The 24,868-nt window shown below is 43.8% G+C and overlaps 1 protein-coding gene across 3 annotated transcripts in view; it reads left to right on the forward strand.

Annotated features, from left to right (window-relative positions):
- Positions 1 to 357: 357 nt before the first annotated feature.
- Positions 358 to 24,868, forward strand: part of LOC111874179 — a 64,059-nt gene continuing 39,548 nt past the window's right edge. For all 3 annotated transcript variants that reach the window (XR_004514071.1, XM_033755368.1, XM_023869457.2), the window contains exon 1: positions 358 to 440. The gene's annotated coding sequence lies outside the window, so the exon portion shown is untranslated. The remainder of the gene's footprint in view (positions 441 to 24,868) is intronic.

The following is a 24,868-nucleotide window of genomic DNA, read 5'->3' on the forward strand; positions in this document are numbered from 1 at the left end:
TAGGAGTGCCCCAAGATTATCATGGATAGGGAAATGGCAGAATCCACAGTAGTTGTAAATGTTATATTGGCCTGTTATGTCTAATAAACTCAGCTAGACCTGTGTAAAAAGTGTGAGATGTTCGCACTAATTAAGAAGGGCAGAAAGGGTAGGAAACATTTATGGGTATAATATTGTACCCAGTGTAGGGCCCTCTGGAAAATGTATGTAACATTTCGATGTGCTGCGTCTTATTTCTCACATGAATCGCATATCCTCTCCATTCTTTCAATCTCCGTGGCAAGCGCCCATTGATCGGCAATTGTCACTTCAGCATACCCTCTGTCGGTAGCTCATTAAACTACAGCAGAAACTGGAGCGATTCGAAGCCTGGGGAGTGTGCATGAAAGTGTCCATGTTCTACCGCTTATTTCAATTAAATGGGATTTACTGTGTTTAAGGTAGGGTCAATATTACATATTTTATAATTATTGAATAATATATGAGCAATGCATTATAGTGGAATAAGGTTGCATTGAATGCATGAATGGACGTATATGTTCTGTTTCTCTACCCGAAGATACAATAATGACGGCCGACAAACTGACAATAACGAACTGTATACTTTGGATGTGACGTTAATTGTGATGATAACTGCTTAATTGCGTTTTATGATACAGACGGTTGTAATAATATATTTAGATTACAAAATTTCCAAGTGGAATTGTAAAAGATGTGAAAGTCGCTGTCGTATAGGCCTAGTCGTTTAATTGATAGTAACAACGTTAAGTGGCAACTTTATTGTGTTAATACAATTGTGTAAAGAATTAACGTAATCCAGTGAATTGTCATCGCACTTGAAGGTACAATTGTTTCGTACTCGTCACCTGTTAACATTATACATTGGCAAGTGTCGGCATCGTGCGATTTCATTAATTTACGTAAAGGTCTGCCCGATTTTACAACGTCCTATGCTATAAGAAGCCCACTTTTCTAATTCACGTCTACTGAGATTCGCGATTCCAGGAAGCGGGAACATTGTTGACAATCGATGTTCAGCTATTCGTCAAATTAAGGCCTTGGAACTGCATCGAGCATGCTTTTACTCAGGCGTTTCGTAAGGTTTTGACTGGACCATGAAGTTTCCTATGGGGTGGGTAGCTTTAAGTTTGGTGATTGTTAGTGATTATGAATTAGTTTATTCAGTGGATGTAATGTAGTGAAAAGTGGAGATAAAGAATATTCCATCGGTAATGTTCGCGTGTCAGAGAGTAGCATGTGAAGTTACGTGTGGATTCCAGTGAATTGCCACCGTGTTTGTTCCTGCAACAGCGAACTGCCCGGCGCTTGGGCTCTGTTTATCAAAATGTTCATGTTTTATCAAAAGTACGAAATCGGTCCAACGTACGTATTATTCCCGGTACTCATTTATGTTAGAGGCTGAGTCGACCTCATCGGGAATCGAACCCTTGACCTTTGGGCTTGTAGCATAGTACCTCAACCAACTTTGCTACCACGCGCCTCCGTTCTTATTGTAATATAAATAAAAACGGTAAAGCAATCCTGTAACAGGCACATACGGTTATGAGACGTCGAGGCTCCCACATTTCCTAGACAGTCGACTCCCAGATGGTGGTGAGGTTGTCAGCCTAACGCGCTGGCCGCCCTTTATCCCGAGGAAGATTCCTGATACTCGTAGAGGCTGAGTCGACCCCAGGGCCATATTGCGGTTGGAAGGATCAAGTTAATTGAAAAATCCATTGACCTCATCGGGAATCAAACCTGCGACCTTCCGGCTATTATAATGCAAATAATACAGCCTATTTTAAAGACGTGTTCTTGATATAAGAAAAAATAGAATTCCGTTGTCACGTTCGAATGCTACTATTGTAGAACGGCAGCTTGAATATTAGCTTTGTTGATAAGACACCAACGGGTGTTCCGTATTTGCAGCCTAATACATGTAACAATTGAATTGGCAGGAGCCGCAATATCTCAGTCGGTATAGCGACTGCTACGTCCTGGATAACCGCGGAGTTGAAGATCAATTCCCAGCAAAGGCGAGATTTTTTTCTCTTATCCATAATGTCCAGACGACACCGGGGGTAAAGCGGCCTAGGCGTGGAACTGACGACTCACAATCCATCTAGTCCCAAGGTTAAGAATCCCAGGCACCATACTTCCACACCCCATACGTCTTTTTGGTGTGGCGATTAATAAATGCGGGGAAAACTTACACTTTTTTTTTTTAAGTTGAGAAATGGAATATGTCGTCCCTTGGCCGTTGGACAGGTTCCCATTTCCGTCTAACACATTGAAGTATGATGATGCTTGCAGTATCTCACATTAAGTAAGGTCAGTGATAAAGTGATTAGTGAATAAAGCGTTGGAAAGAATGTGGAAGGAAGCAGTTTTGACCACTTTCAAAAATCAGTAGACCTCTCCCGAAATTGGCCAGGAGAAACTGAAGAAAATAAAAAAGGTTAGCCATATTTCGGGTCTAGTTTTGAAGCCGGAGTGCTTTGCATACGAAGCATGGGTGGTACCCATTCGACCACAGCCGAAACCCGATGGAAACAGCGTAACGTGGGAACTGAGGCCAGGCACTCCTCTGTATCCTCTTTAAACAGCACAAAACAACTTGTGCCCACGTCCTGCCCAGTTACTGGCCTAATTAATTGTACCCGTAAATTGAGGCCATGACTAGACCCCATCTTATTTATCGCGTAATTCAAATACACTACCGAGGTACCCATGTTCCAAAATTCTCCACACAACCATAAAATCATACGCATCAACAGTACACGGCCATTACTGGCTACATCAGTTTCATTGATATTATATGGCCAGTCTGCAGTTTAAAAAATCAGTTTTCTTATCAGTCACTGTCTTCAGGAATATCTGTTCTCTGTCGTAACGTAATGGAATTAATATGTTTCCCACACACGTCTGTATTGTCACGTATTTGGGGTGTGTGACTATAGACGGGGTATGGATTGGATATTGGATTTATTGAATGCTTATGCACACCACTCGAAACTACAAGTAATTACAGCGCTATCGCTGATTTCTACAGTTTACAAATCACTACACGTTAAGTCTTCTCCAGCCTGCGGCGGCGTCAACAGCTGTTCCCTAGCAACGTCTTCTAACAATGGAGATTCTTCAGTCTCCCGCGCTCGGGTCTTTCCTGTCAGGCTCACATCCAGCAACTGAATTCCCTCAATTCCCTGCTGCAACTAACAACTCACAGGCTGGCGGCCATTTCACACAAACCTCCTAGTATTCTCTTCACTGGCCGGCTTTCAACAAAGTCAAAGTCACATTGCGACTAACGGTCAGTCAGTCAGTAAGTCTTGGTGTCGAGCCCCATCTGGGGCTCATGACCAGATATTTATTGCTGTTTGACAGTTACAATCTTGTTTTTGTGGGGCGGCTTCTTTGACGAGTGGATGGGTCTGTATTTTGTATATCCCTTGGGACTCGTGACCATATTTTACTGTCTCAGATAAGAGACTTCCCTTTTCGTCGCTACCTACGACTCGCAGGGTCACGGTGGAGGTATTCGATCCCGCCTCCACAGTCAGAGTCAGAGTCACGTTACCACTGACGGTCAGTCAGTCTGTCTGTCTTGGTGTCGAGCCCCAGATATTTCTTTTGTATGAAAGTTACTGTCCTGTCCATGTGTAGCGCCCTCTCTGACGAGAGGTCGGGTCTGTCATTTGTTAGTCAGTCTGTAGTAATTTGTCCATTGTCTGTATTTACACATATTTGCAATACATACTTATATAAATGTACAATATTTACACGGCCTCCGTCAGTCCAGGCTAGGTACAGCAGATTATGCCCTTTTATATATATATATATAAATAAATATCCTAATAGTATTAGCTATCACGGCAGTCTAGTCACTTGAAGCGCCTCCACACAGAGCACTCCCTAACTGCTGACTCCTCGGCACGAACCACATAGAAAACATCGCTTCCATTGTTATAGTCCAACAATACCTCGACTGTTGTATGCGTATCCGTTGACGCGGGAACCCGTTTACCGAGCAGTTGCATAGCGATAGCCTGGGTATTGCTGACGTGTTTACCGGCCGTTGCCAAGCAACGGCTGCTGTTCACAGAGTCACCGCTCAGCAGCGGGTCTATACGCCACAGTATAAAGAACATATACAGGTAATTAGAAAAAAGTAACGGTAATTCAGAATATTCGAACCGTATACTGAGCACAAGACACACATATGGGAATATAACCGATTCAATGAACACCACGAAAACTGAGAGGGAAAGGAAAACACCTAAGTACGTTTGGAAAAATACCACATATGTAAAATCAGTAAAAACAGACTGCACATGAGTGACGCATATATGGACATATATAACCCAATATTTGAAACATTACAAGAATTAAACACTAGATAGCAGTATACTCGTACACACCTCATATCTCTATCTCGGAAGATACTACAGCAACGGCTGGTCTCCGCGGTTCCGCGAAATAAAAATGAACCGCCCAGCCTTCGTGTCAATAAACCGTATGAGAGTTTGCCACTCCACTCTTAAAGCAAGCTTAAGTAGATATAACACTGTGTCCAGGGCTAAATGCGAATGTGGTGACGGGCTGAAACGGAGGAACATATCTTCTGGGACTGTATATTATACGAGGACCAAAGGGCAACAATGATGGACGTTTTTGTCTGAGAGCAGCAAAAAGAATACACAAAGTCCGCTACAGAGCTCTTAAGGCTAGGGGGAAAAATACCTGTGCAAGGCGTCTGTTACTTCATAAACAAAATTCATAAATTTATTTCTTAAAAATAAGTACGAGTATATGTACAAAATATTAATAGTATATATTTAGAATTATGAGATATATTAAAAAATCGCGGGGGTGACCGCAACGATAGAATAAGATGCTCATAAGAATGTGCTACAGAGGGCCGGATGGGTCACTGCCTAGGAAGGTTTTGTATATGTATATTTCTTTTTTCAAAATATAAAAATATTTCGGAAACCGTTCAGAATAGGACACGTGCATATACTCTTTTTTGCTTAGAATAGCCGATATTATGACCTCCTAGAATATTTACCGTTCCTCCTGGCATATCCTATATAATATACATGAGAAAGTAAACATTTTTACCTTCCAGAAAGAAATATCTTGGGATAATTGGTTGTAGGTGGTAGGATAATATTGAAATGGTTATTACATAAATAGGATATGAGATGCGAACTGAATCAACTGGCCCTGCATAGGATTCAGTGACTATGCTACGGCAGTGAAACTTTGATTTCTGTATAGGACTTGGAATTTCTTAACCGACTAGACAGTTTTTAGCATTGTAACACCAAGATGAAGGGAAAGTCATTTCTGAAAGTTCTGAAGTATTTCAATTTTTGAAACGTAGCTAAAATCTTTGACGAAGTTGATAAGCGTGGTGTTTCTATTTGTGATTTGTTTTTTAACTGTCATATTAGGGTGTCGTTTCCAGCGGCCCGTTCTGTTAAGAATGATTGATTGTTTGACGGGGGTATTTAAAATTAGATTCAGTTATGTCGTAAGCCATGCAGAAAATATACAAATATTTTAAAACACATTAGCTCATGAAGTCCTCGCAGTGTACAGTGGGGATTGTGTATTGGTTCCTCAGCTTTGAACCACTCTATCTTGGGTTTGATTTCTGTAGGCTTCGGAAGGCACCATTCTAGGGACTACAGGGACACTAGACGATTTTTGGCGGCGCCGGATGCCACGTATCTTTACTGCCGAAGTGAGTTTATTATGTATCGTGTTGGTATCCTACAGAACAAAACTGGAACCACGAAGATTACCGTCTTCCCGGATACAACGCCTCATTCTGTCTGCTTCGTGCTTGACTTAATCTTCGACCCTAAAGCTGGAGGCGATGTTCCTCCGAAACGTCTGTTTACTTTCACCGGACTATAAGGCGTTATATCCCAGAAGGTATATTTCGTCAAAGGTAAAGTTGTCCCTATGTTAAACCAAACATTATGCCATGAAGACGTATGCGGGAGTGGAGGCATAGCTCCACGCATTCTTAACCTCGACATTAAATGGATATGGCCGCCAGCTTCACTCCCCGGCCTCTTTACTTCCGGCGAAAGAGCTCACCGGTACCCATTGGAAAGGATGCTCTGTGGGCCACAGACCCGATCTTGTAGCGATGCAAAGAGTAAAATCTCTGCGCCTGCTGGAAATCGAACCGCGTATCTCTCGTCCAGCTTGTAGCGTAGTCACTATACGAATTGATCTATCCTGGCTCCAATTATTTATTGATTGCGCTAATTAATTAACGAAATACAGGATGGTGTAGATGATTGTCTTTTGGTAGTGTTACGCCGTGTGTTCTGGTATGTCACTGTATCCATCTTCAGGGTAGAAGAGTAACACCCAATCTCAATCCTCCCTCTACATTTAACGTTTTCGTCGTCGACTTACTCTTAGATCCTAAAGTTGAAGGCAACAGGTTCCTCTGAAACGTGGGTAACTCTCTACCAGACTACATGGAGTCACGTTTGTCGTTATTGACATGAGAGCCTCACATCTCACGGACTAAACTCATACTTGCAGGTCTCCCCTTCGTCTAATAAAGCGATGCTCATGCATGAGCTAGCATTACAGTCCAGGAGAGCTCTGTAAAGATAATTTTGTGGTCGTACCAAGCAATAAGATAGGCCAACCTAATCTATAAAGAAAAACGTAAAAATAGGTAAAGTTGTCTCTGTGTTTAATGAATTAAACACGACGCCATGAAGACGTATGGGGAGTGGAGGTATAGCTCCACCATTATTGAACTCGGTAGATGGATGTGTGTCAGCTTCACGGTCTGGCTGCTTTAATCCCGGTAGCCATTGAATAGGAGGGTGGGTGCGCCCCAGAGCCCGCCCGGACGCTGTGCAGTAGAGAGGAAATGCCTTGACCCTGACGGGAATCGAACCCCGGCCGTCCAGCCTGTAACCCGTCGCTAAACCAGCTGAGCTGTCGTGTGCGTAGATGTTCATGTAAAACTGCCGATATTGTCGAGTTTCAACTAGTTTAAACAAAATTCATCCACACTGAGCGACACGAATGGCTAGACTTCGCCGAGAAATGAGCGAGCAGTCAAACATAGCATCGTAACTTACCTTAAAATATGCATGTTCCGCAGAGCTATTTGCCGATTCTCATCTCGTGCCTCTTACTCGTGTTTGCGAGCAATCCGCCATGACACTTGGTTATATCTGATTGTAGGCCGCAGTTCTGTGGTGACGTATCCATTGTAGTATGCACTTGTCGTCTTGTTGTAGACTCTGATAAGGTCTCAGGTCGCATTTCAAGTTAACTGCGTTGTATTCGCCTCTATCCAAGTTACGTCACGACATAACCTTACATTTCAGTTTTGTCATTAGTCAGTATAGCGATGGGTTACGCCCTGGACGGCCGGAGTTCAGTTCTCGGCAGGGGTAAGAGATTTTTCTCCTCTCAGTTAGAGTCCAGATCGGCTCTGGGACCCACTAACCTCTTATCCAATGGGTACCAGGGCACTTTCCCTAAGGGTAAAGCAGCAAATGTGTGAAGCTGACCCCTCACTTCCATCTTAGTGCAGACCTCCACTTTCCCCATGCATCTTCATTTCATTGTGCACAGGAACAATGAGTTCAGTTGAATTCTGCAAAGGTGGCTGAGAAGAGATGCTCCTATAATTAAGTTGTGGAATGTTAGCCACCGAACAACTGCGTGACCACAGAAGCGGAAGAATCTCCATTGTTAAGATCCGTTACTAGGAAACGACTAGTGAAAGCAGACTGAGAAGATTTAGTGCTTGCTATGGTGAATTGTAACGTATGTAGAACAGTGATAGCGTTGTAGGTGCTTGTAGTTCCGAGTCGTTTATATAGGTGGTCAATAAATCCGTTCACCAATCCAAACCCCGTCTGTAGTCACACCTCTACACGTGACAGTGCTTTATAGCCTATTACAAGAAAGGTGTATTGAAACAGTTGAGAAAAATGTCAACTAATAATTTACTGTATAATGTATAAATGAATAAGAGAAGCCCCCCCCCTCCAAAATAGAGGAATTACAGCGGCGGGACATGTTGTAATTTCACCCGACTCTGCAGAGTTTCGAAGAGAGAATTCTAATATATGAAAATGGATAATACTAAACAGTGACCCGTAAAGATGTGAATGAGACCCGACTTCGAATGTAGTGTGCGAATGCAGTGCTGAACATACTGGTTTCACGAAAAGAGGACAATTCTTGAGTGACTGAATGACGTTTGGTCCAGAAATGTACCCATACCACAGAGTTTGTTGATTTAGTGACCATAACAGTTACAGAAGGCGACTGACGAATCGAGCGCGTATATCTCTGCATTGATTGGCTGGCCGAGTGTGTAGGCTCTGGCCCACACTCCTACGAGATTTGTGGACACCGGAAGAAAGGTCATGGCTGCGTCTAGATTATATCAAAATGTAAAAATTGGGGGACGACGCGTCCCTTGTTTCGTTACAAATTGAAAACTTCCTTCAGAGCCTGAAGTGACGAATGTTGCTATCCTTTGGGGGTGAGATACCATGTAACCTCTTAGATCATGACCAGCGATTCAGAGGAACCTTCGTCAGGGTAGAAGAATAAGCCTCGGTGCTGGTCCACCATTTCTTGCGTATTATATTTTTCATGCCCAGCCTACTCTTCGATCTTAGATATGGAGCAAAAACAGTTCTCTGAAACGTGGCTAACGATCTACCATACGACATGGAGTCACGTAATAGAAGATAGTATCTTCATATTGAACACCACAAGAACCTAAATCTCACAGAGACAATTTCGAACCGTTTTATCAAGTAATAAAAAGATAAAAAGTTGGTACCGCAAGCCAGTATATGTCTTGGCCTGTTCATGGGTGTGAGTACTTGGAGTCATGCTCCGACCGCTTTACCTTCGGATAGGAAGTTGGATGCACCCTACATCCGGGCTGGACACGAAGGCGAAAAGGCACTCATCTAGAATCGAACCTTGATTTTCTGATCGTCCCGTCCGTAGCCCAGCCACTATACTGCTCGAGCTACCTGGAATTCGGCTGACACATTTATCTCTCACCCTAGCTGAATGAAAATTATCCGTATCTCTCATTAGCCTTCGACCCTAAATGGAGGTAAGTGGTTAGGGTCACGGGCCGGCCTCCTTAACCCGGGGAGGCGGCACCCCACACGGATAGTGATTTGTCCTTAGTGGGGCAATTATATTAAGGATATGGCGATTGTAAATAGCAAATACTTCAGTTAATTGGGACATGCAGTTACAGAAACAAAAAACGGAGATTTAGAAATAAAAATAAACAGATTTAACCAAATAAGCTTCACACTAAGAACAACATTGAATATCAAGACAAGAAGAGATATATAGATAAAATTCTATAAGTCTATGGCTGTACCTGTACTTTCATATGGATCCGAAATTTGGGCTACAACTAAAATAATATTACAGAGATGGAAATTTTGAGGAATGTAGCAGGCTAAACAAGCAAGAGCCAACTAAGGAACACTAGGGCGAAATTAATATATTTAATTTAAATAATACAATTCTAGGATCTAGAACATACCTGTAATATCACGTTCTGGGAATGGAAGACAGACGAATTCGAAAGAAAGTTTTAACAAATAACCCAATAAGATAACGAAATGTAGGGCTCCCAGAGTTAAAAGCGGAGGGACCAACATACCCTTCAAGAGGACGGAACAGACCAAGCGTGGCCCAATCCATGGTGGTGGTGGTGGTAGCGGTGGTGGTGGTGGTGGTGGTAGTAGNGTGGTGGTGGTGGTGGCGGCGGCGGCGGCGGGGGCGGCGACGACCATGATGATGATGATGATGATGATGCTGAGGAGGAGGAGGAGGAGGAGGACGGCGACAAGGATGATGATGATTTTTCACTCTTCACGGGCAAGCAGACGAGTGGTTCAGCTGACTCGTAACATGATATGTTGTTATACGAATACGCGAAGCCGTTGTAATACATACGAAGAGAAATCTCTTGCCATAATTTCGCAAAATGTAAATTTTAAAGCATTTGGACTGAGATCCAGGATGCTCTTGGAAAACAGTAGAATATGCAAATAGAGGAGGCACTGTAGCTGTGAAAGTTGGGGCAGCGGTTATCAGACAACTGCAAGGGACGTCCTGCAGGATAAGCATGTCGCTCGACTTTGATGGCTTGAGGCATCAGCGCTCAGAGCGACTTCGCTCTTCAAGAGCTGGAAAAGGCTCGCGTCGTAACTGATAGATGCAAACCCGAACTTAATTCCCAGACTGCGAAAACAGACACGTCGACCATGTTGGCTGACTTGTGTTCAGTAAACGCCCGGTTCGAATCCGTGCCAGGGCATTAGCTACACTTAAAGTAAAAAGTACAGATATCCCTGTAACCGGCCGCGAACACACCCGTAGGGGTTTTAGACTTCGAAGCTCCTGAATTTTCTAGGCAATCGGCTCACGGATGGCAGTGAAATTGTCATCCTTAAGCTCCGGCCTCTTTTTACCCCCAGGAAGATTCCTGCTACTCATTTCTGTTAGAGACTGAGTCGACCCCAGGGCCATAGTGCAGCTGGAAGGATTAGGTCAATTGAAAAGCCAACGAACTCATCGGGATTCGAACTTGCGACCTTCCGGCTTGTAGCCTCAACCAAATACGCTACAACGTTACCGAGGTTTTTCGTGGTTTTCAATAGTCCTTCCAAACAACTGCTGGAATAGTATCTGAAATTATGTAAAGACCACTTCCTTCCACATCCCTTCCAATTCATCATTCAATAATCATCCTGCTATTCATTTGATGCTACCTAGTCTGAACTACTGACATCGTTAAATGAAGATAAAGTTATCTCTGTGGTTAATTAATTAGCCGTCATAACATGAGGACGTATTGGGGTGTGGAAGTATAGCTCTACCATTCTTAACCTTGGCACTAGACGGAGGCGAACGGCCAGTTTCACACCCGGAGAAGGAACTCCATGTACCCACTGCATTAGAGACTGTGTGGGCTCGGCACCGGTCTGGACGCTACTTCTCTTGCCGGAAAGTGATCCCCGATTCCTTGATCATCCAGTCTGTAGCCTGATGCAAATAGATAGTGGCATATTAACTGGTGTTTGTGTACTTGTAGGATGAGACTGTTCGAATCTGCGCGCGTATGGTCATATTGTGTCAACCTGTTGGTCGTAGACGCGAAAAAAGTGGCCAGAGATCACGGTATTTTGTGTTTGAAGAGGGGACGTCAGAAGCGCCAAAAGCTAGTTCACGAGCACTGTTTACTGCTCTAGTGAGTGAGACATCACACTGAATGGATGAAACTGTGCAGTCTGTGTATGAATAAGTTATACTAAGTTCCCATCATTTGGGATTCCGCGTACAGATTTCACGCAATAAAAAGACGTCTCTTCGTATTCTTAATATTGCATCGTAGCATCCTGTTGCACATCACTTAAGTTTTAAGCATTACAATCTCTCCTGCATCATTGGTCATCTTCAGAGGTCTCTAAAATTTCCGATGAATCTGATATGCTTCCGTCAGAAGTTCAATTTTGGTGATATGTCCTCGTCTATGCGTCCATGTGCGCATCACAGCAGCCGCGCGGTCTGAGGCATGAAATGTCTTCGCCCCGCTTGAACGCTGGGATCGTGGGTTCGAATCCCACTCAAGGCATGGATGTCTATTTGCGTTTATTTTGTGTTTGTGTCGTCCTGTGTAAGTAGCGGCCTTGCGACGTGCTAACTGCCGCCCAAAGAGTCCTACCGACTGTCTAAAAATTAAGAAACTGAATTGAAACGAAACATTCACGGATTCCTTACGCTCTAAGTGAGAGCAACAGACAGATAGATGGATGGATGGATGAAAGGGCGGACGGACGGGCAGGCAGACAGATAGATAGGTGGATAGACAGACAGACAGACAGGTAGATCAGTGGATGGATGAATATGCGCCCATGTTTCCTATGGTGATGGTCAGTTCTCTTGTTGTGTCGTGTGTAGCTTTGATGAATGTATTTTACATGGAACACCTGTGAGAACATAAAACAAAGGAACGAGAATGTGAAATGCGTGTAAACATGCAAAGACCACACCCTGAGAATGTCACTTCAAAAGTACAAGTGTTGAAGGGCGTATTCCCAAATCCAGTACACATTCGTGTTTTCCTAACTTGTTCTTTGCTATTTTTACGTAACCCGCCGACACGGATGCCCTCTGCAGATTACTCGTTTGTGTGCTGGATTTCAGGTTCTCACGCTGGGAAATATGAGAAGAGCTGCTTTCTCAGATGTCACGTTGTCTAGTGTGGTACAAGTTTACCAGTGTTTCGGTGGACTGTGGAATAATGAGGATAGAATGAAACAAGCACAGAAATAGCTGTTCTTTTGATGGTTGCCTTTTTCTCTTTTGCTCATTCTTTGACACTTAAGATGGAGGCAACAGAATTCCCTCGCAATGTCCGTAAGCTTTTATTAGACTACACGGCATCACGTCCCAGAAGATACCACTCTTTAACATCTTACGTGTTACAATATAATCACCGCTGACACGATTCATAATCGTAAATTATTTCCCTATGCATTTCGCTGTACATGGCCTAGAACTCATCCAAAACTGTTCCAAATGAACATCGTAATCTTCAGTTCTTGCATACTGTTGTGTGCTAGCAAGTACGTCATGGTGGTTATGTCGTGTTTTAAGGAATAAAGACTAATTAGTTGGTATTTGCGAGGGCACGCGGTAACGTAGTTTGTTGAGGCACTATGCTACTAGCCGGAAGGTCGCGGGTTCGATTACCGATGAAGTCATTGGATTTTTTCAATTTATCTAATCCTTCCAGCCGGACTATGGCCCTGGAGTCAACTCAGCCTCTAATAGAAATGAGTACCAGGAATCTTCCCAGGGGTAAAAGGCGGCCGGCGCGTAAGGCTGACAACCTCACCGCTATCTGTGAGCCAATTGTCTAGAAACTGTGGGAGCCTCGACGTCTGACAAACCTATGCACTTCCGCGGCCTGTTACAGGGATAGCTTTGCTATTTTTAGTTGGTTTTTGCTGCCTTACCAGGTAAGTCGTTATAGCGATGGGCTGGACGGTACAAGAGAGTTTTCTGTACTCTACAGCATCCAGGCCGGCTCTGCAGCCGACCCAGTTTAATTGTTGCTTATTAAGAATTTGTTGCCTAGCAGAGACTTTGTTTTATTGTTTCACAGTCGTTACATAGCAACATACTATAATATTATGATTACTCACAGAATAGACACGATGCACTGAAACAAAATACTCCCCGCTCGTCCGTGACGTACTATGTAACTTACATTCATGCAACGTTTTTGCTCTCGACGATTCGTTGCTATGCCAACATTAAATTGCTTAATTTCATAGCATTCATCACACCGTTACATTACTATATGAGTTCTTTATTTCGACATCGGAGGCTTCCAATAAAAGTTTTCCGACAATTCCGATTTTTGGCCGTGTTGAAGTTAACTTTGCTTAAGGACGTAAATGGATAAACAGCCCGCAAGTAACGCCATTGGGAGTATCGTGCAATAGTGCAATACATTTCAGGGCACATGTTTCCCAACCTTGCTCTTTATTACAGTCTTCTCGCCAAAACCGCAAAAGCTGCTTTAAGACGCCTCGAAACCCCATATCCCCTCTTGCGTCTTTGCACTTTCCGTTTAGTTTATGGCCCTATCGTTTTACTTCGAGACCACGTAAAGTATAGGCACTGCACTATTATCCGCAGCACATGTCTTCGTTATGTTAGCTATGACGAGATGGATATGAGTTGTAAGACCGGCTTTGTTCGCCTCGTGGGGCCTGGGATCAGTGTTCGAAACACTGGACTAGATAACACATTCAGGAACTAATGCAAAGAAAGAGATGTGGCTTGTAGATAAGCTAGACATGCAACCCTGCATACTGCATACCTATCGATAAACACTTTTAACCTAGTTTTTAGGAGAAGCCGGGATAGCTCAGTCGGTATATATTAGGCTAGGGCTTGGCAGACAGAGGAGTCTGGTTCCTAAGAGATTTTCTCTTCTCCTTAGCGTCTAGACCGGATCTGAGTCCATCCAGTCTCCTATCCAACAGGTATAGGGTGCAGTGTCCTCTGAGGTAAAACGGCAGGGTCGTGAAGCTGACCAATCTTTCGTCCAGTGCCGAGGATAAAATTGCATGAAGTTATGTTTCTGCTTCACCATACGTCTTCATGATACGCTGTTAACCCTTTAGAGCACAGTGGTTATCTTGTGTATATATATAAACACACACAACTCTTTCCCTAACTGTTTAACCGGTCGGGCTTAGTAGCAGAGAATTAATGTGTTTCCTGTGAGGTGCAAACTGAATTTCTATATGCGTAGTGTTGTGCAAAAGACGTTCAGTCTTTAAGGATTAATTAAGCACAGAGACAACGAGTCCAGCCGTTTAGGAGGAAAGTACATATTATCTCCACCTTAAGGAAAGGAGGGTAGAAAGAAGTATTTGTGCCCAGTTTCTACGGAATTCTGCTCTGTCATTTAACTACGAGGATTGATGGAAGTCAGTAAAAGCTCATTATAGCAGGTAGTCGAGATTCGAAGCAGATACACCCTAAATACAACTCCTCTACCTTGAAGTTTGGGACAACGCATTCCTCCAATTTGTCGGTGTTGATCTACCAGACTGTACTTCGTCACATCCCACAGTCACAGACTTGATAACTTCAGATGTGTCATTATTAATGACGGTTATATGAGGATTTTAAAAGAAACATTTGTAGCCTATTTCAGGAATTTCCTGTTTCGCTTACGGGCTAGCGCATGAGTCTCGAAACGCAAATCATGATACTGTTGAACTAAACAGTTCGCGGTTTGATGAAACGGACCGTCCAGTACACTACTTTCGACTAACCTGGAGTGACTGAGGAATATATGGGACGTAGTAATGACCTATCCTAACGTCGGGGGGGGGGGCAACAGAGACGCACGCCGTACGGCAACGACGCCCGGCGTTGATATGGCAACTACGTGCTGTGACGTCACAACGGTCGATATTGTGATGAAGCTTCATGTTTTGTATAAACCACTATAAAAACATCCCGATCAGGCTAAATATAGGCCTCAGGTGTCAAAATGGTCATGGGCTCGTTTGATGATGTCCGAAGACAGGCGGGTTGCGAGGCGTGACCTTTCCGGGGAAACTGGACTAGGAAGGTAGGTCAGGGGCTCCTGCGGTGTGTCACACAGGTCAAAGACATAATTGAAGGTACTGTGTTTCGAAGGCGACACCGTGTAGTCCAGTAGAACTTCATCGACGTTAACATGGGACGTACTGTCTCTATCTTCAGAGTCTAGGAGTAAGCTAAGCAAGTAATCGGAAACAAGGAGGGGGCAAGCCGAGTCTGAAGATATAGGCGGTACATCTCTCCGAAACGTCGGTGAACTTTTATCGGAGTACACGACGTCACATCTCAGAAGATAGTACTGTTCATAGTCACCACTGTGAGAATCGGAAATATAACCTAGTTATTCTGCACGTAATATCCGCATATTGGAAAACCTTCTGATGTAGAAAGCGAAGGTGCTTCGTTCCTCATCATGGCTCTTTTTGCTCCCAGCTTCATATGAGCGTACTTATCGTGCCTAAAGTGTAGGCAGTACGTTATTCCAAAACTTTGGTGAACATCTACCGGACTACACGGTGTCACAACCCAAACTACTAGTAATCGTCGAGGGAACCTCAAATCCTGTAAGAGAGAAATGGTTTGTGACCGTGGATGTAGGAGAAACAGTCTCTTTGCCCGTATGTATCTTGGTGTCCTCGCAAGGTCTTTGAATGTCTGCTAAAATGTTAAAATTTTGTAATATGTTCTAATTGTTCGCTGATAGAGCTGCAGTTTCCAATCTGTGAAACCAAAACTGTTGAACTCTGAATGTTTAATAGTCAAGTGACACATTAATTGAGGGGTTGGGGACTAAAGAAATAAATATTCAGGGTTTGATGTTCTCACAGCAGTGGCTATGAAGAGTTCTATCTTCTGTGGTTATAACGCCGTGCGGTCCGTTGAAAGTGAACCGTGTTTCGGAGGAATATCGCCTTCATCTTTAGAGTCGAAGAAAAAACTCTGCTTGCTACCTGATTTCACACTGGCTTTCTTGTTTTATTATTCGACCCTGAAGATGTAAGCGACATGTTCCTCCGAAACGTCTTTGTTGACTTTTCAACTGACGACACGGCGTTATATCTCATAAGATAGAACTCTTCAAATAAATATTTTCTAGGTGCATTACTTACCCTTAGATAGAATGTGTGTCAAAAGAAAATCTTGGAGAATACGTGTATCTTAATGCGCAAACAAGTGGTACGGAGCTGTCGTAATCTATTCCATTTTCTAGTTAAATTCACGTCAGACCCGCTATGAAGTATAAGCTTCTCTTAGTTTCCACCCCCCCCCCTCCCCAAAGGTTAGAGACCCTTTTTAAAGTCGCCAATGTACCATTGCATCTCTTTATAATTCTGGTACAACTGCAAGACCTGCCTGACGACACAAAATCGGTCTTGTTGCTTTCATTGCGCCGCGTGTGTCTGTGTCAATTTCGTGAAAGCTCTAGTCAGGTCTGTACCGATGAGAACCCCTAGTATAGTATGTCTTGGCTTTTATTGAGAAGGTACCTTATCAAATCTCCCATCAGGATTCCGGCTGTCCTGACCTTTTTTTTTTCTTCGATTTCCCCTCATCATTTCTTCGTGATCTTAATCCACGGGGTAGATAGTCCTTCAGAACCTGACAGACGCTCAGTTTTCTTCGAATGTGACAATTTAACCGTATGACCTTTTCGATTCAGAATTGATTTTGAAACAGAATCCTTTAGACATATGATAGAGTACCCCGGGCGGATTCACAGGTCGTACCAACACAGGACAGTGCAATACCAACGAATGCTAAGATATTTCATACCCTGGGCGAGATTCAAGCCCACGATCCCAGTGCTACCTTGAGGTAGCCAGTGCCCAACGCTATACCACTGCAAATTTAGTTTAATGCGGAGTATATTAATACCTTCACATGCTAATTGCTTCCAGTATGCTTTTATTTTCTGTGTTTTCATTGTTACGTCTTGTATGTTTCGACTTCCTGGGAATTATCATCATGGACATGATTTAGTTAAAAATAACCGTTTATTTACAATATTTGTTTATAACTTTTGTCTATATAGTACAGTTAATTACAAAATACAACACTTTTTAATATTAAAAATAATTTATCTTATTTTAAACGTAATCTTAAATTTTGGCATCTTCTTCAATTGATTATGTAATTCACATCTCGAACCGTAACTAAAGGATGAATATGTAATTTTAATTATGAAATAAACTTTAATTATTAGTTTTTGAAGAATCGCAAGACCTTTCAGGGGACGGGTCACGCGGTAGCGTTCTTGGTTGAGGCACTATGCTAGAAGGCGGAAGGTCACGGGTTCTGTTCCCGTTAAGGTTATTGCACTTTTTCAGTTGACCTAATCCTTCCAGCCGCACTGTGTGCCTGGGGTTGACTCAGCTTCTAACAGAAATAAGTATCAGAATATCCCTGGGGGTAAAGGCGCTGCCGACGTGTGAGGCTGACAACCTCGCCGCCATCTGAGAGTTGATTGTCTAGAAACTGTGATAGCCTCGACGTCTCACAATCTTGTGGGACCCCACGGCCTCTTACAAGGATAGCTTTGCCTTTTACACTACAGGGAACACTGCAATACTGCTTGCCGTCTGCTTCTCTCTGAATACTTGTTTGACTTACTCTTCAATCCTGAAGTGGATGCAGTACGTTATTACGAAACATCGATTAAGTATACCAGGCTACACGGCGTTACATCCCCGAATATAGAATTCTTCATCGTGTTATTACATTTACGTTATTTAAATAACTGCGGCTGGCTCAAACTGAAGTTACAAATAATGCATGGGCGAGTTGAAGAACGGTAGAGGTCTAAGGTCAGATGTGGGTTGGATCGGATTGGTCTCTTTATTGTAAGGTCGGAAGTGTGTTTGGTTATACGTCGTTAATTATTCACTGGCTCAAGAAATGTCTTGCCTATTAAAGACAGTGCCAAACCCACCGTGTGGCGTACCTCGTTTCCACAAGCGTGGCTCTTCAAACCGAGTAATTGCTATATAATCAATCCATGTGATTGATTATTCAGCCTGGCAGTCTCTTATTACAGCGTGGGAACAGACGAGACACATGCTGCGAAATTACACTTCAGACGATGAGACTCTTTGCAGAGCACTTGCTAAGTTGAAAGAGGTCACTTCTTTCTAACCTCGGGTGATGTAAGTGTCTTGGTTGGGATGCTCACAGTATTAGCGTCGAAGTTTTCAGTTGGGGGTTCGGCTGCGCGGATGTATCTCATCCATCCGATTAGGGACTTTGACCTCGGTACCAAGATATTTATTATATATTCGAAGTACTTATTTACGCGGAGGAGGGATAGCGTACTCGGTATAGAAACTGGCTACGGGCTGTACGGCCTAGGGGCCGGAGTTCGAGTCTCGGTAGGAGAAATATTTTTCTCTTCTTCACGTCTTCCAAATCGGTTATGGGGCCCACCCAGCCTCCTTTCCAGTGGGTACCATGGGGGGGGGGGGAGAGACCGGGACGTGAAGTTGACTAGTCGCCAAAGTCAAGAATACGTGACTCTATACATCCACTTCCCATACGTCATAGTGTCAGTTAAGCACAGAGATTTCACCTTCATTCTTAGTTGGGTAAGACGGAGTCCATTTAGTACTGCGGCCACTACTGGCCTGTTGTACTAGCCCCAGATGATATATGATGGTGATTGTGGAGCAGTTGGTAGAATAAAGATTGGAAAGAGAAACCAAAATACTCGGAGAAACCCAAACCTGCCCCAGCGTCACTTTGTCCGCCACAAATCCCACATAACCAGACCCGGTCTTGAACCCGGACCGCCGCGGTGTGAAACCAGCGGCTAACTCCTGAACTACGATGCGGCCTGGCTTTACCTTTGTCCTAGTTGTCATTTACGAGGGTGTATTCCATGTCGCACACCCATACAAAACAACAGATAAAATTGTGGCTTTGAATATTTTACTTTTTAAGACAGGATGACAAAAGATTCTGAACTCAGTTGTGCTCAAGCATTCCTCAAAGTTGATACGTTCTTAACATGTTTCTAATATATCTTTCATTTCTTACCGTTGTTACAGAAATTCGCCACAATTCTGAATTCTCTGTTCATCTTCCACTGAGCTAAGTTGACTTGCGCCTTTGGAACCCTGTCCCTCCTTCCGAAGAGTAGACCCGACTGAACTTGCCGCCTCCTGCATCCATTGAAACATGAGAAACGAAACACGTGAAGTCCTGGAACAGGCCTTGCGAACTGGTTGCTCGCGAGCACCTCGAACCCCTTGGAAAGGTCTTGGGGTCCCGGAGAGAATTTTAAAACCTAATATCCTTCTTTGTATTCAAAAAACATACTCCAGAGGTTTATCATTGTCGTCACGCAATTTCACGTTACCGCACCAACAAATTGTAGAGAATTAACGTAAGCTATTTAGCAAGCCACGAAAGAGCAAGCAGTGATTTTGCGTCGGTGTATCATGTCTATTTTGAGAGTATTTATACTATCTCGATTTGGATATGTGAAGCGTGGGGTACTCGGTAACGTAGTTGGTTAAGGCACTGCGCTACAAACTGGAAAGCCGATTCCCAATGACATCATTAAATTTTTCAATTGACATAACCCTTCCAGCCGTACTGTGACCCTCAAGTCGACACCGCCTGTTACAGAAATGAGTACCAGGAATCGTCCTGGGTGTAAAGGGCTGCCGGAGCGTAAGGCTGACAACCTCACCGCCATCTGTGAACCAGTTTTCTACAAAATGTGGGAGCGTCTACGGCCTGTTACATAGATATACTTTCTTCTAATGTGAAGCATGGTATGCTATATAACGGAGGCGGTTTACAATCGACAGTTTGTCCGTGTTGTTTGTGCGAGATGGAGAGAAACGTCCTGGACGCATGTAGGACTGAAAAGGAATACGGGAGAAGGCAAGGAAAGTTAATAGTACAAATAATGAGACTTGCTGCAGAATTCTCAACAGGTGTTAACTCTTGTTTTCTCAACTGTTCACCGATGATCGCCAAACATGTGGCCATCTACGCTGTATCAGCCGAATCTCTATCCACTCGGGAGGAGTTAAATTGTTCCACGCGTACATTAATTGGGGGGGGGCGATTTCAGATCATAGTGAGCTACATTTTGTAGAGAAATTGACTTATCATTAGTTATTGTGACATGACGCAACATCGGACAAGGCGAAGCCCGACACAGAAAGTATAAGAGGCTTAAACTTGGCGGCGGTCAGGCATACGACCGTTCAAGTGACTAGACTGCCGTGATAGCTAATACTATTAGGATATTTATTTATATATATATAAAAGGGCATAATCTGCTGTACCNGTTTTCTGTTAGGGCCGCCCCGAGGCTCTATGACCAACAGAATTGAAGTAGTCTCTTTGAGACGGCAGTCGAAGATGATTGAGAAGGGATGGCAATGAATTCAGTTGAGCGTTGGCAGTCGGGCTGTGAAGAGAAGACTTTATGTGTGCTCTAGTACAGTGATATTTGGAGTGTTTGATTCGGTGAGACTGTTATAGTTCCTGTGTTAAAATCCGTCGGCAGTAAACGGCTAGTGAAGTCTGTAATAGACTGAGGACACCAGTGGGTGTAACAGAGAATTGTAAAGTGTGGAGTTTAGTGGCAGCGCTGTAATTACGTGTAGCTACGAATTGTATGTTTAAGTGGTCAGTACATCCAAACATCCAATCCAACCCACGACCATAATCACAACCCTAAGAAGTGACAGTATTTACACGCAGTGTGACAGAAGAATATTTTGAAAAATATTTTCATATGACAACACAAGGTACAAATATATACGTAATCAAAGATTATAGCCTTCTGGGTTGCGACGCTATGTAGTGCGGTATGTGGATACAGTGCAGTAGCATTTTATGCGAGGATGCGTTTCTCAATACCTTACATAATTCAAGACAAATATTCTCATAGGAATTGATTCTCGCAGATTTTTTGGGGGTGGGGAAAATTCGATTTTCTTTTTAATTTTGTGCATGGATTGAGATTAAATGCATATATTTTTATGTCGCATTATTTGAAATTCGCATAATTCGCGACGCACTGTACCAACATTTTGTAGGAAATTGCTCCCTCCAAGGCTTTAGTACTTGTCTGCTACACTACACGGCGTCACATCCCAGGATATTTCAATCACAAAATTCATTGCCGCAAGCCCCCTCATTTGTCATATTCGCAGTATTTCTATTTCAGGGCTCTTCTCTTTCGTTGGGCAACCGCTATGCATTACCAGCTTCACCCAATTGTACATCATTCACAGTAGGTTGTGGCCCTCCTGTCTTTGGCTGTTGGGGTAAGGCGCGGAAGAGCATACCGAGTGGGTTGGCGTAGCAGTAACGCTCTACACTCGTATTCGGAAGGTTGTTGGTTCGGACGCCAGCTGGGACACCGCCTTTCCTGGCTGTTTTGCGTAGTTTTCATAAGTCTTTCCAGGGAAATGTCGGGATCTACTTCGAGATAGGCCACGGCCCCTTCAAAATCATTTACAAGTCGTCATTCATCATTATCCTACCATTCGACGTTCTGTAATATATATACTGACATCGTCGTAAAGTAACCGATGAAAAGTATAAATACGTGTAGCTTGAAAAAGACATTGCTTGCAGTTTGTAAGAAGGGAAGTAAATATCAGAACATCGTCACAAAACCATTTTGTTTAAGTTTGGTTTCGACTTGATTCCGTAATGTGTTGGCAATCTCGAGTAATAAGTACATTAAGTTTGCTTTGCATCCATTGTACACAACTAAGCCTGAAATGCTAACAGCACGTAGTTATGGCCAAGAAGTTTACCAGAACAAAAGGAACTTCTCATGTCACTTAGCCCCTTCTGTCTGTCTTCTACACGAAACACCTAGGAGAAACAGACAGCTCTACACAAGGGAAAGTGTCATCGGTAAAAATTAAGTTATCCCTATGCTTAATTAAGCACCACACCACGATAACGCATAGGAAAGTGGAGGTGTAGATCCACGAATTCTTAACCTCGACATTAGATGGAGGTTACTTGTCAGCTTGACGCCTCGGAGTCTTTATTCAAGGAGGATGAGCCCCCGGTACCCAGTGAATACGAGGCTGCGTTAGCCCCAGTGCCTGTCCGGAGAGAGAGACAGCTCTGCTCACTCACTCATGGAACTGAGTCCTTCTTGAGAAGCTACCAATTGTGCAGCTACCCAAGAACTTCCCAGCATTTTATGAAACCCGAAGGTTCATTACCGTGTTCACAAGAGCCCTCCACTACTTTATATCCTGATCCAGATCAATCCAATCTATACCATCCCATCCTATCTCTCTGAGATCCATTTTAATATTGTCCACCCACCTACGCCTTGGTCTTCCCAGTGGTCTCCTTCTTTCCGGCTTTCCCACCAACATCCTATATGCATTTCTCCTCTCCCCCATTCGTTCTACATGCCCTGCCTACCTCATCCTCCTTGACTTGATCATTCTAATTATATTTGGAGAAGCGTACAAGTTATGAAGCTCCTCATTATGCAGTTTTCTCTAACTTCCTGTCACTTCATCTCTCTTCGGTCCAAATATTCTCCTCAACACCCTGTTGAGAAGCTCTGCTCCTGCCGGAAATAGAACCCCGATTTTTCGGTCATCCAGCATGTAGCCAGTAGCTATCCACGGCCGCAGGTGCTGTCCCATCTTCTGCCCGTGCCAATATTTTGCCAATCGCATCGCAACTGTTTCAGACTGTTGTTATTGGGAGGTCCTGGGCGAGATGGTTGCATAATGACCGGCCCAGTATTGATCAGACGAGAATGACGGTCTGGAGGAGGTTCTTGACTCTGATAAATCAATGGCAGGACCACTGTGGAGTTGAGTCTTCCCCCAATACTACATGACGGATTTCGGTCAGGAGTTCAATCCATTATCGGCCTGCAATTGGCAAAGTTGCAGATCGCTTGTTCGCTACGTTCACTCGTGAAGAGAGAACGCTACCAATGCCCTCAGTTCTACGCTTCGAGACGTAGCACTATCCAGCAACTTAGCTCATAGCGGCGACGCTTCTGACTTGTATTCTGGGGTTCCCAGTTCGATATTCGGCTGGGATATCAAGTATCAAGTTCCTCCGCGAATTTCCTCAGTGCGTCCAGGAAAATGTCGGAACAGTACCAGGCCACTTCTTCCTCGTCCTTTTCATATTTCAGCATCCACTCGTGTGACGCTACATGGAGAGCGTTACTGTCGGCGTGCAGATAAACGTTTCCTGTCGAAAGGCAAATGGAGTATGAACGAGTTCATCTTAAGCTGTGTAGTCTCGGGCCGAATCAAAGGAATGTCTGGAGACAAGGGGAAAGGAACAGAGAAGGGAAGCATCTCTGGGATGACGATATACTCGTGTTTACCTGAGGATTTCCGTTCTGTGGTGCGTTATGTAACTACGCTTTCCGAATTGAGACTGCATAGCACTGGATGGTAGGGTGGCTGATGAATTAAAAAACTATTTGGAAAAATTCGGCTTTTACCTTAACGATATAGTATCGTGGCATTTGCTTGTAGAAGCTGAGGAAAACCAGGAGCAGTACCACCGGTCACCTGGCCTTGATTTTAACTTGAATACAAGTATAGATTAGATCAACTTTTAACAAAAGGTAAAGATACCCCTGTACCAGGCCGGGGAGGGCCATAGGGTTGTGAGACGTAGAGGCTCCCACATTTTCTAGACAATCGGCTCACAGATGTCCGTAAGGTTATGGTCCTTAGGCGCCGGCCGCACCTTTACTCCCCAGGAAGATTCCTAATACTCATTTCTGTTCGAGGCTGGGTCGACCCCAGGGGCATAGTGCGGCTTGAAGGGTTATGTCAATTGAAAAATCCAATTACCTCATCGGGAATCGAGCCCGCGACCTTCAGGCCTGTAGCATAGTGCCTCAAATAAGTACGCTGCCGCTTGCCCCCGATCGACCTGTTCTGTCTGCATATGCAGAAGCCCCTGGACTGATAATATTCCGAAACTCCTGCTGTGGGAAGTGTTCCGGAGGGTGCTAAAGCGACAGTGTTCTTATTTAGAACGAGGAAGAAATCGATTTCTGTAATTGTTATTTATTCGTGGTATTGTCAGGGTAGATAGCAGGCACGGGCTATATAATTGAATTCACATCTTCGTATTCAAATGCACAGCCCGGACCTAGTGCCTGCATATCTTGACGGCTTTGTGTGCGTTTTACATCACCGTCACTTCCCACCCCCAACCTTAGTGTGGAGGTTCTGCAATGAACAGATAGAACAGCCGAGAGATCCAGATAAAAAAAGAGAAAGCTTTGTATTTGGAACATTAACCCCTTGAAGGTTGAAATTCGTATTTAACGGTGTATGGAAATCCAGTTTCAATCTCACAATAAACTGCATAATCCTCCCAGCCGCATTATGGCCCTGGGGTCGACTCAACCTTTAGCAGAAGTGAGTACCAGGAATCTTCTTGGAGGTAATGGGCGGCGGGCCCATAAGGCTGACAACCTCACCGCCATCTGTGAGCCGATTGTCTAGAGAAAATGTGGGAACCTCGACGTCTCACAACCCTATGGGCCTTGACGGACTCTTACGTCTTTTTTAACCTTTCTCACAATAAACACTGCATCTTCATTACAAAGACGAAAAGATTAATGTTGCTTAGAGAAACAATTGCCCTTTAGTATCAGAATAATTTTAAATGTTAAATCAGGCGGTTCATACTGTAA

The sequence above is a fragment of the Cryptotermes secundus genome, unplaced genomic scaffold (assembly GCF_002891405.2).
Source record: "Cryptotermes secundus unplaced genomic scaffold, Csec_1.0 scaffold26, whole genome shotgun sequence".
In the NCBI taxonomy this organism is placed as follows: domain Eukaryota; kingdom Metazoa; phylum Arthropoda; class Insecta; order Blattodea; family Kalotermitidae; genus Cryptotermes; species Cryptotermes secundus.